The 13,240-nt window shown below is 36.7% G+C and overlaps 1 pseudogene; it reads left to right on the forward strand.

Annotated features, from left to right (window-relative positions):
- Positions 1-2,312: 2,312 nt before the first annotated feature.
- On the forward strand, positions 2,313-3,113 carry LOC149257649 (3-hydroxy-3-methylglutaryl-coenzyme A reductase 1 pseudogene; annotated as a pseudogene).
- Positions 3,114-13,240: the final 10,127 nt, after the last annotated feature.

The raw sequence follows: 13,240 nt of genomic DNA on the forward strand, positions 1-13,240 counted from the left end.
AAAGCAGTATCTCGCGCAGTCTCAAGGTGATAAGTGGTATTTTGAAATTTCACGCAATTAACCTTAGCGGTCAACGCATGGCCTGGGAAAACCACTTTTCTCGCGTGCTCTCGGCTCATTATACATCGCACAAGATTCCACATGAGATTACGCAACAACCATTGGATCAAGCGGGATTGATCAATGATGGAGATCGTCTGGACTAGTTGGTGAGCAGACAAAGCGACAATTGTCGGATTCAGGACGAGATCGACGGCGGAGATTTAATGCGCTAAAGGTTTGTGGAATGGCGGACGCAATAAGGATATGAACTATAGTTTTACTTCCTTTTGATTCCGTGGGAAAAGTGGAAGTTTGCAATATTCCAGGTAAATTAACCAGTTCTATTGTTTTAGCAGAATAACTAAAATTGGAGGTTGATGACTGATACTCCAAAGGAAAACCGAGAAGAAGTTCCACTCGAGCTTAAAGAAATTGTTTCTGGTTTTGAACGATTATCCTTAACACCTGCGACCAACCCACCAACCTAACACTTCATTTGGTGCTTCACATGGATTTACTTGGCCTCTTATCCCAACCAAGTATTGTTTCAATCTAAGAACACCCCCACCTCCAATAGGTTTATGGAAAAATTTGCATATCATTTTTCCATCAATCAATTCACAATGAGTCCATGCATTGTCCTTGGCTTTTGGAGCCATGTTGGCTTGAAATAATTAAAATTTACAAAGAAATCTGTCATTTAAAAAAAATTGCAACTAAGAAAAATGGAAAACTAAAGCTAAATTTAGGAAAGAAAATGCACATGTAGCCTACAAAATTTCATAGCTTATAACTAGAGATTTGATAGCATAGAACACATAAAAAAATTTAATACATGGACAACAATGAAATGAGGAATTTTTCAAGTGAAAATCCTTACTTGGAAATGCAAACTAGCTTCCTTAGCCTCCTCTTCAAGATGCCAACTCCACTAATAGCTCCAAAATAGCTGCAACTCCAAATCCAAGCCTCCAAGATGACTACTCCAACAAAAATTCAACACTCTCCAAGCTCCCAATCAATCTCACAAAAACTCCAAATGAGATGCGTGAGACAAATGAGAGGGGTAAGCTCTTTTTAAAGTCTTGGAGAGGGTGTTTTTGGAGGGAAACAACCCTTATTTTCCATCCAAAACATCTTGGAACCTTCCTAAAGTGCGTTGCATGGGTCCTTCATTGCCTTGGTAGCTAAACTACCAGCTTATGATGGAATCGACCTATTTGACCATAAACTAGCCGGTTCCATCCTAAATCAGTTGGCTAGCATCGATTTTTCTGATTTTTGGGTAAGGAGGTGGGTTAAACCCGATTTTTCTACCAGTTTGACCCAGTCAGGTAATAAACCAGCCGGTTTGACTGGTTTTTGGTTCAAGGCGGCTGGTTTTTAAAACATTGGGTAATACACAGGGAAACAACAACAGTAACAAGAAGGCAATGTGAAACTTATCGGAGCACCTTTCAAAACATACTGTATTGACTCTGCAGAGATCCTACTTCTTGGGTTATAGATCTAAAATAGGAAGAGGGAATGCGAATGTAGAGAAGAGAAAGGACTCAAAACATAATAGTATTGTGGACAGTTCAGGAGAAGGAAGACGCAAATGTTGGAGGAGAAATAAAGGTTGCAAGCCAAGTCTCTGTATTCTCTAGTTCAGTTGTTCAATTGAAGAAGCCTCATGCTCTGGCCCAGGCCTCTTAGACTCCATGTTGTCAAGTAGAGGGTTGTAAATAGGAGCTCACTTGTGCAAAAGATTACCACCATAGACATAAGGGCTGTGAAGTTCACTCAAAGACTGCGAAGGTTATAGTGAATGGTATTGAACAAAGGTTTACCAGCAATGTAGCAAGTTAGCTCTACACTACACTTTTTATGAGTGGACTAGATGTCATGTTCTGCTTATTTTCCCCTTGAGTTATAGTTTGCAATGTAAGTAGTGTGGTTATTTTAGAAAATTGTTGTCTTTTCGTTTACCCAAAGTATATTTGGAAATGAAGATTGGATGTGATGTAACATTTTTATACTTTACACCACTCCACGAGAAGTTGTGGGCAACCTTAATTGTTTTTATTACTCTCTTATCTTTTGTAAAATTAAAAATCAGGTGGGGTTTCCATGGTTATGAATTTGGTTAAAGTGCATCACGACTCTCACTGTTATAACAGTCAAATTAAGACCTTTGTTTCATTGCCCAATCATGATATGATAACCATTAGATGTGGAGAGTTGTAGGCCTGCAACGATGTTTTAAAAAAACAAAGAGGCCTACTGTGATGTTGAGCTTAGGGGAGTTGGTCCCGGTGGCCATTCTGGTTCATCTTGCTTCATTCATATATTTGCTTTGATTCTTTAGCGTTGATTATGTCCAGAATTTCATCATTGGGGTTAATGATGATGATTTTGTGAGGGAAGAGGAGAAGTTGAGCCCTGTTACCAAGGAAGAAGTTGTAGTTAAGACCAGTGCTATGCAAGTCTAGTTGAAGGAGATTTCTTTGTGGGATAACAAAGATGATGATATTGCAACAGTTGTTTGCAATGGGACCGTGGCTTCTTATTCTCTCGATTCAACTCTTGGGGATTATACAAGATCTGCCTGGGTGAGAAGGAGGGCCTTAGAGATGATGGCTAGAAGATATTTGGATGGATTTCCCTTGGATGGATTTGATTATGGGTTCATTCTTGGCCAATATTGTGAATTGCCTATTGAGTGGCATATTCCTGTGGGAGTTACAGGGCCTCTTCTTCTTTATGGGCTTGAATATATGGTACATATGTCCACTGTGGAGGGATCCTTGGTTGCAAGCACTAATAGAGGTTGTGCCACCAATGCCCTTCTCAGAGATGGGACGACCAGAGGTCCTGTGGTCAGATTCACCACCACCAAGAGAGTTGCAGATATCAAGTATTACATTGAAGATCCCAATAAATCTGAGAACTTGTCTTTGATCTTCAACATGTATGGCCATAAGTTTCTTTCTTTTCTAGTTCTGTATGTAAAGCATTTTATACCTATAAAATCCTTTATGGTATGCTGCAGGGTTGTGGTTATGCCTGTGTTCCAATTCCAAATATGATTAACACATCCAACTAAATCTCATTTGATATGCACCTCTAGGTTCATAAGCTTGAGGTACATATGTTTTAAGTGGGTCTGACCTAATATGGGCAAATTGGATCGTCCATCCGACTAGAGGATTGTTGTTGTAGAGCGGCTTAGGAAGCTTGAGGTTGGAAAGCTAAGCATGTATACTGTTTAGATGAGTTTCTGGTAATGCCCATATTCAATGATTGCAACCACTTTATCAGAGTCGACAGATATCCCGCCCCATATTCAATGTATGCACCCACTTTATTAGAGTTGATAGAAAAAAACACAAATTTCTGACAATTTTTCTTACCATGTGTATGTTTGACAAAATTAATTGCCATTGAATTCGTTCGTAAATGAGATCAGTGGGTTCAAATTTTTGTTTCTGGAAACCTCACCAAATAATTGGAATAATAACCATTTTGTAGGTGGTGATTATTTCTTGTTGATCCAATCTGCATAATAGGACTAATATATTTGCTAGGTTGTAACGACTATAGTGTCGAAATGCAGGGAGGAATCTGTATATTAGGTTTTCTTGCTTCATTGGGAATGCCATGCGATGAATATGGCATCCAAGGGAGTGCAAAATGTTTTGGATTTTCTTCATAATGAGTTTCCTGACATGGATGTTATCAGTGTTTCTGGTGAGTTTGCCTATTCGTTTTGATTGGTATTTTTCTTTTGGGTTATCTTTAATTTAGGTCTTGTAAGCTCATGTTCCCTTTTTTTTCATGGGTTGGATTTTTGTTTAAATGCCAAATTTTCGGTTTGTGGCTAGGAAATTTTTGTGCACACAAGAAACCCACTGTTGTGAGAGAGGTGGGGCGTGTTTTACAAAATAATTCAAACTTGGTAGCCATGTCATATGTAATTAGAACATTTTTTTTATCGCTGGCTTATTTGTTAGCGATCTTTTTAATAAAATATAGTGAAAATGTTGTATATGTAAGATTCCATGTTGTAAGCAATAAAGTGTTTTATGAGTGTTTGTTTGTTAGTACAATTCATTTCATAAGAGATGGTTCAGAATAAAATATTTTATTTTATTTTATTTTATTTTGTAATTAATATATTTAATAAAATTAAATAGAAATGCACTTTTTAAATGTATATTTTATGTATAAAGTTTTTTTAAGTTACATTTGAATATTGAATGTCACAGTTTATGCCATACTTCATAATACAAATATTGCTTATTGAGTTATCCTTTTGGGCATTTATAACATTAATATTACATATAGATAATATGTACATTCTATCTATAATTTTATATAAAATAATCTCTATTTTATTGTAATTGTTCTTTCTTTTTTGACAAGATGTTATTGTTTAAAAAAGAATTAGTTGTAATTAATTGTACTTTAAAAATTCGTGGTAACATTAATTGATTTCTTACCAAAATTAAAACTATTAGGTTGGTGAAAATTTTTCATTCTGTTCTATGAGGCTTCAACTATAGTTTTTTTCCACACACAAAAAAAAACACAAAAACATAGTCACTTGCTATTCATGAGATTGAATCAAATACTTACTACATGAAAGTTTAATATTAATGTCTTCTTTGTTATCCTCATTTAGCACTTTAAGGTTTCATTAAATTAGTGATCATTCATCATATTTTTTAAATTTATGGATATTATAAAATCAATATATTTAAATCTAAAAATTTCTAATTGATCGTGTTTTTAAATCTAGCACAAATGAAACTTGAGTGAATTTAATGGAGCAAAGTTCAAAGTATTTAAAAATAGATAAAACTAGAATGTACATAATTTATATGTACAAAAAATACAGTGACATACCACCACGTAACTCTTATTTATAATACGGAAGATTATCATCGAGAGCCGACGATGAACCCTAGCCGACTCTTCGCTGCATCCCCTGTTTCGGCCGCCGCCCGACCCCTGCTCAGCCATGTCGCAGATGATGATGCGAGTCCAATACAGGGATCGCAGGTATTCTCTCCCTTCTTTGGCATGCGTGATCTCAAATATGCACGGAGAGTTCCCCCCCTTCCACTCTTTGCCGATCTGGACGCTGGGGCAAACTGTTCGGGGTCCTCATATGTTGCATCCAGATCTACCCTACAGTTCTCGAAGTGGAACCCTAAAGCCGTCGCAGACTCTGCGCCGTCGGCCCCCGTTTTGCTTCGGATCTCTGCCGTAGAAGAGGAAGCCACATTCCAGATCAGGCGGAAAGAACTCTGCGCAGGTCTCCATGGTTCGTTTCTTGGGGCTGCGCAGATTATCACAGTTATCCTTCTGCCCAGCGTTCAGGACAGCCGCAGCAGGTTCAAATCGAGGCCCTCTTGCCTTCATGGAAGATTTGCTCTAGACATTAGGGTCTTGACCGGTCTAATGTCTGGTTGCTTCCGCCACGAGCCAGAGCAGTTGGCCTCATCACTCGCCTGGTCTCCATATGGACATGGGGCGATCAAATGCTCTCCGAAAGGCAAAAGGAGCCTCAGATCTGACAACGATTGGCCAGATGCGGTCATCCAGCAGGCAGAAAAAGACATGCCATGGTCAGATCCAGAGATCTGTAATCATCTTGGCATGGGTTCAAGGCCTGTATCTGACTCCTTTCAGATTCTAATCTCTCAGCCTTCAGGCAGAACCATCATGCAATGGGTTAGCCCTTCAGACCTGGTGCAGGAACTCAAACTGAAGCTAGAGTGCAGATTGGGGATTCCATCAAGCAGTCTGCGACTTCTCTATCAAGGTAAACAACTTGAAGATCCTCTTCCGCTCTCTGCGTACAGCATTTCCAGGAATAGCTTGGTGGTGGCGACCCTTCGTTTAAGAGGCGGTGCAGGGGGGCAATCTTCCTCTTCCCGGCCTTTCTCATACAAAGATGCAGTCCACTCTGAGAACCCCAAATCGCCGGTAGCCCTAATACTAAGGTCTTCTTGGTTGACAAGATCGAAGAAGTTCCCTTTGTTGAACTCATTCATGAAGAAACGGCTTCCCATCTTCAAGATTTTGCTGAAAGAGCCATCATCTGTAGATTTAATGGATTGTGGCCGCGTTCTCAGGATCTCTACGATTGGATCCATGCAAACTGGACACATCACTATAAGATCTTTTTCTGTTCGAAAGGTTATTTCATTGTTCTATTTGATAGCAGTAAGCACTATGAAAAGGCCTTAGAAGAGGGCCCTTGGTTCATGGGAACTGCAGGGTTATTCTTGACTCCTTGGTTCCCAGATTTTGATCCAGCCACTGCAGTCATTACCAAGACTCCGGTATGGATTCGGCTTCCAAACTTACCGGCCCACCTATGGAGTACTCGTGTCTTCAGAGCTATAGGAGACACCTTGGGCAGCTTCCTCAGTGGGGATTTTTGGCGGGAATCTAGAGGTCTCTACTCATATGCAAGAATATGTGCGGAGTTAGATCTGAGCAAAGGTCTGCCAGAATAGATCAACCTCAAGATAAACGACTTCGTCTGGACCTAGACACTGGACTACGAGAATACTGCTTTTCGGTGTTGCCATTGCCACCAATCTGGGCACTTGCAGAATACATGCCCATCTCGCCCGGCAAAAAAGAACAAGGCCAATGCTTCCAAGCCCAAGTCCAAACGTTGGACTCCTTGCTCTCCACTGCCAGTGGTGGATTCTGGTTCCTCTAGCTCTGAAGATGAAGACAGCGATGAAGATCTGGAACAGGCCCCTCATTCCATGGCCCCCTCTACCGATGGTCTGGCGCCTCCCTCTGACTCAGCCATTGCTCAGAAACGTGTTCACTTGTCCTCCTCCTCGGATTCAGAAAAGGAGGGCTTCCCCAAGGAGGGATCCCCGGTGGAGGATCCCAATCTTCAAGTTGTAATCGCTCATCCACCTCAAAATGGTTGGGTTGTAGTCAAAAATCGAAAAGGGAAAAAGCCTCGTGTTGAAGCTTCTACCCTCTCAGGGTAGTTTTCTATGTTTCTTTCAGCTTCTAGTGACTTGTTGTAGCTCCTTGCTTGCTTAGCTCCTTCTCTGGAACCGAGGTTGATAAATCTATCATTTCCGGTTGCCGGTTTTTTGCATCTTTGGGATGTATCCTCTTGTACACTATTTTATACTTAATAGATTTAGTCTTAATCTAGAAAAAAAAACACTTATTTATAATACCTTTAAATTTTAATCTAACCAAAAACTAACCATAACTAAAAATAAACCACTTAAACGAACAAAAACAAGTTTAAGACCCAATCCAGACCTCTTTAAGTAAAAAAAAATGCACCACTGAACCCACAAGGACAAATTTAAGACACAATCCAGACCCCAAACTGAAATTTATACATGTTAGGTTTTAAGTTTTTCGTTTTTTTTAATACATGGCACTTAGCCATTTGATCTTATTTTATTTTTTAAACCATCGCACTTAGCCATTTGATCTTATTTTATTTTTTAATACATCGCACTTAGCCATTTGATCTTATTTTATTTTTTAATACATCGCACTTAGCCATTTGATGGGCAATTTTTCCCATGAAACTTTTTCTCTCTCGTGGATGAGGTTTGCTCGTGAGCACGTGTGTTTATTTCCCACGTGTTTATCTTCGTTGGTCTTTCAAAGAGAGTCAATGAGCACTAATGGCGTCGCGAGGATGCCGGCTGCAACGGCAAGTGGAAAGTAGAAAACACATGTCGGAACGTGCCACGAAAGTACGGGCGAGCAGGGTGCAATGCACTTACCACAAGTGGGAAATGGAAATGATTGCTACATATTTTGCATTCACTTCCCAAAATGGAAAAACCTGGGTGCCTTCGTCGCTCACTTCACAATCATAGCTTAAATTAAATATATTTTAGTCATAGCTTAAATTAAATATATTATTTAGTCATAGTTTAAATTAAATATATTTTATTTATATAGTGAAAAAAAAAATTAGATAATTATTTATTTACTCATTGAATTCGAAATATTAATATGTTTGAACCTTTATATGGTATTAATATTATTTATTGGATTTTTTTTTAGTGATAAAAAAGGCTTAAAATTGATTAAAATAACATTCATTATTTATTCAAAAATAGTTCATGCCTTCATTCATTAATTATAATATTATTTATTAATATTTAGTCAAAACTAATTGTTAAATTTTAAAGGTCGATAAAAAAATTCCTTTATCATTATCACTATTTAATGTGTTGCCATGCTCTCACTTTGCATCTTGTCCTCATGATATAATGAGCCACACTAGATGGTTCGAAAAGCGTCGACAAAAAGCTTTGGATGTCATTAGTATTGAAATATGTCCCAACAATCATAATTATGGATCATAGAAGCCTAAATTCCAAAATAATGTTTGCCCCTATATGTGCAGCTTATTGACCAGCAAACATACTGATATGGTGTTTGTGCAACTGTGCAGGTCACATGTTCAAACCTTGACTTACCCGTGCCCCGTGCTTGGGGGCGATACAGGTACACATGGATGTTATAGTGACAATTGTCGAAGATCGACCCCGTGTCTCGTAAGTATGAGAGTCAACGTGTTACTGATTCCACCAATAAAATAAAATAATAACATAATGTTTGAATTTATAATACTGTATACGAATAATTATATAATCATATTATATATTTTGATAATTATTATTTAATATATAATTCAAAAATATAATAATTATGTATTTTTATTTATTAATATATTAATAATATTTAGATTATTTGTAAAAAAATGTTAACTAAATTAGAGTAACATCAGGTTTTTTTTAAGGTTACAATATAACTATTTGATAGTACTATCTTATATAATTATTTTAATTATATAATAGAGTTAAAAAAAAAAAACTTACAAATTAGTCTCGAAAATAATGGAAATTTTTTATCATAAAATTTTTAAAAATTTAAAACTTCAAGATTTTGAATGCGTCAAGATTCTTAACAGTTTTACCATAAAAACTATTTAAATATTCGAACGTTTTAATTTTTTTAAACCAATTCTAAAGAAAAACTACTTTCGAGACAAGTTTGTTACATCAGTAGACACCGCCTAGATTACCTTTCCATCGCCTATTTCTCGGATTACCTTTCCAGATCCCACACCAATTTTAGAATTTGATAATTATGTGATTTTCTCTCAATTTTAGAAAATTTGACCCAATTTATTGGCAAATATATGCCAACTCAAGTCAAGTCAACACGAACATTTCGCTTATCACTTTTCCATCTTCGTTACATTTTTCATTTTCCATGTCGATCATATTGTGATTTTCTCTCACAAAATTTGAAGGACAGGACGCTGGAATCTGATAATACTACCATTTTCTTCATACTGTAAGAAATTTTCACCCGATTTATTTGGCCACTCAATTCAAACCAATACCGACATTTCTTTGATCAGTTTTCCAACTTCAACGACAGAAGTAGAGTCAGTTTCCAAAGAAGAGGAAACTGTCGCAATCTGCCAGAAGTAGAGTCAGTTTCCAAAGAAGAGGAAGTTAAGGTGGTAGAGGAATATCTACAGCACCTATAGATGGAGCTAGCAACAGCTCAAATCAGCATACATCCACAGAAGGTGATGTAAGTGGCAGAAGGAGTTTTTTCAGAGGAAGAGGAGGCAGAGGTAGAGGAAGAGAAATCAGAGGTTACATATGTAACAAGCTGGGACACAGAGCCTATGAGTGCCTAGAAAACGCAGGGACAAATCATATAAATGTAATCGTTGCTCAGATTGAAGAAGAAGCAGTAAAGGTGTCATAAGAAGAAAATGTACTAGAGAAAGGGGAATCTTTGGTAGTTAACAAAGTTTTGTTAAAGCAAACAAAAGAAGTTGTTGAACCACCATATAGAAAGAATTTATTCAAGACTGTGTGCAAGGTTCAAGGAAAATGTTGTAAAATGGTAATTGATAATGGCAACACCGATAATTTGGTCTCCACAAAAGTGGTGGAAAAGTTGAAATTAAAGACAAAGAAACATCCAACACCTTACAAGGTGTCATGGCTTCAAAAAGGAATTCAGTTGTTAGTGAAGGAACAGTGTGAAGTGTTGTTGCAGTTGGGCAGATACAAAGACAAAATTCTCTGTGATGTGATGCCTATGGATGTGTGTAACATATTGCTGGGAAGACCTTGGCAGTATGATAGAGGAGTTATGCATGATGGGAAAAATAACACATACAAATTTGGTAAATATGGTGCTACCTATGGAAGAAGAGGATGCATCAAGAAAATCTGATCCAAAGACTTTATTGCTGAGTGGAAAAGAATACTTGCAGTAGATTGAAGAGGATGAGGTAAATTTTGCACTGATTTGCAAACCCAAGGTAATAATTACTTCCACCAAAATTTCTTATTTGCCAATTCAAATTCAAGAGATGATGGAGAATTATTGTGATATCGTTGTAGATAATTTTCCTAATGAGTTACCACCCATTAGAAAAATCAGTCATCATATAGATTTGATTTCAGGGGAAAATCTACCAAATAAAGGATGACTCCCACAAAAAATGAAGAAATCAGAACACAGGTTCAAGAATTTCTAGAAAAAGCACTGATTAGAGAGAGTTGAGTCCTTGTGTAGTGCCAACAGTGTTGAGTCCAAAGAGAAATTGAGGCTGGAGAATGTGCACTGATTCAAGAGCAATCAACAAAATAACAATTAGGTACATATTTCCTTTACCTAGAATTGAAGATTTGATGGATTGTTTAAGTGGAGCAAGATATTTTACAAAGCTAGATTTTAAAAGTGGGTACCATCAAATAAGGATTAGAGAAGGTGATGAATGGAAACTGCTTTTAAAAAAAATGAAGGACTGTATGAATGGATGGTAATGCCTTTTGGGTTATAAAATCCTCCTAGTACATTTATGAGGCTTATGAATGAAGTGCTGAAAAAATTTATTGGAAAATTTGTAATAGTATATCTAGATGATATATTAGTTTACAACAGATCTCAAAAGGAACATATGATACATCTGAGTTATGTCTTACAGAAGCTGCAAAAAGAAAAGTTATTGCTAAATTTAAAGAAATGTTCATTCATGAAGGAAGAGTTGGTATATTTGGGCTTTGTTGTTTCTGCTGATGGATTAAAGATGGATCCAGAGAAGATAAAGGCAATCATAGAGTGGCCCTCACCGAAAAGTGTTTTTGAGGTAAGAAATTTTCATGGTCTTGCTAGTTTTTATAGAAAATTCATAAGGAATTTTAGTAAGATCAATGCTTCTATTATTGACACTATAAATAAGGATAAACAACCATTTAAATGGATTGTTGAAGCAGAAAAGAACTTCCAGCTGTTGAAAAGAAAGATCACTGAAAAACCTATTTTGATTTTGCCTGATTTTAATAAACCTTTTCAAGTGAAATGTGATGCTAGTGGAGAAGCTATTGGCGTTGTTTTGTGTCAGGAGGACAGAACCGTAGATTATTTCAGTGAAAAACTGAATGAATCGAAGAAGAAATATTCTTCTTATGTTAAGGAATTTTATGCAGTTGTACAGTCATTGAAAAAGTGGAGACATTACTTGATGTCTAAGGAGTTTATACTTTATTCAAACAATCATGCATTGCAGTACATTATGCAACAACCAAAGCTTAGTCAAAAACATGAAAAATGTGTAGAATATCTTCAAAGTTTTAATTTTGTATTGAAGCATATAAATGGTCTCAAACAAAGTAGCAGATGCCTTAAGTAGAAAAAGTATTCTAGTTCAAGAAATTCAAATTCAAGTGTTGGGTTTTTATTTTCTTAAAAAATTATATGAGAAATATTTAGATTTTAAAGAGGCATTTAAAGCTTGTAAAAATCCTTTTTTGTTAGACAAAAGTAAGTGGTTGTTTTTTTTCTTGTAAGAAGGGTTGTTGTTTAAAAGAAATCAGTTGTGCATACCAAATTGCTCTATGAGAGAAAATTTAATCAAGGAGAAACATAGTGGTGGACGTGGAGGACATTTTGGTGCAGACAAGACTTATGAGAAGTTGAATCGATTTTATTTCTGGCCGAAGATGAGATTTGAAGTGGAGAAGTATGTAAAAAACTGTAAAGTTTGTCAGTATGCACAAGGAAGGAGCCAAAACACAAGTTTGTATGTTCCATTACCTATTCCAAATAAACCTTGGGATATGGTAAGTATGGATTTTGTTTTGGGTTTACCAAAAACTCAAAGAGGAAATGATTGAATTTATGTTGTGGTTGACAGATTTTCTAAAATGGCACATTTTATTCCATGTTATAAAATCAGTGATGCTACTCACATTGCTAATTTGTTTTTTAAGGAGATTTTAAGGTTGCATGGGTTACCTAAGAGCATTATGCCAGAAATAGACACCATATTTGTTGTTCATTTCTGGAGGACTTTGTGGAAGAAACTTGGTACTAAACTAAGTTTCAATTCAGCTTATCATCCTCACATTTGATGGACAAATTGAAGTTGTAAACAGAAACTTGGGTAATCTTCTGAGAAGTCTTGCAGGTGAACATCCAAAACAGTGGGATCAAATTTTGGCACAGGCTGAATATGCTTATAATGGTTCTCCTAACAAGAGTACAGGGTAGATTCCATTCCATATAGTTTATGGAATGCACCCAAGAGGAGTGTCTGAATTAAGAGACATGGGAAAAGCTGAAATGAGAAGTGTTAAAGGAGAAGATTTTGCTTAAGAGATTCAAGCAATACATGAACAGGTAAAACAACAATTACAGGATAGCAACATAACGTACAAGAGCAGAGCGGACTTGAAGAAGAGAGAAGTTAATTTTGAGGTTGGAGATTTGGTTTTAGCACACCCGAGGAAGGAAAGATTTCAGAAAAGTGAGTATAACAAGTTAAAATTTAAGAAAATTGGACCATTCAGAGTCATGAGGAATTTTCTGCAAATCCATATGGAATTGAATTACCCCCTGACATTGGAATACCTCCAATTTTCAATGTTGTTGATTTGTATAGGTATGAAAGTGTTGCAGATGATACAACAGAAGATAAAGAAGAACATGAGGTTGATTGGGTAAAACAATTACCTACAGCGATGGAATTGTAGCCAGAAAATATTTTGGATAAGAGATTGTTTAAGAAGACAAAGGGACAGGAGTATTTTCAGTATTTGGTCAAGTGGAAGGATCAACCAATTGCTGATGCTACCTGGATGATAGATGCCATGCTACAGAA

Source organism: Pinus tabuliformis, chromosome 6 (genome assembly GCF_031772625.1).
Source record: "Pinus tabuliformis cultivar Carrire ecotype Pingquan chromosome 6, CPIR1, whole genome shotgun sequence".
NCBI classification, from domain to species: Eukaryota; Viridiplantae; Streptophyta; class Pinopsida; order Pinales; family Pinaceae; genus Pinus; species Pinus tabuliformis.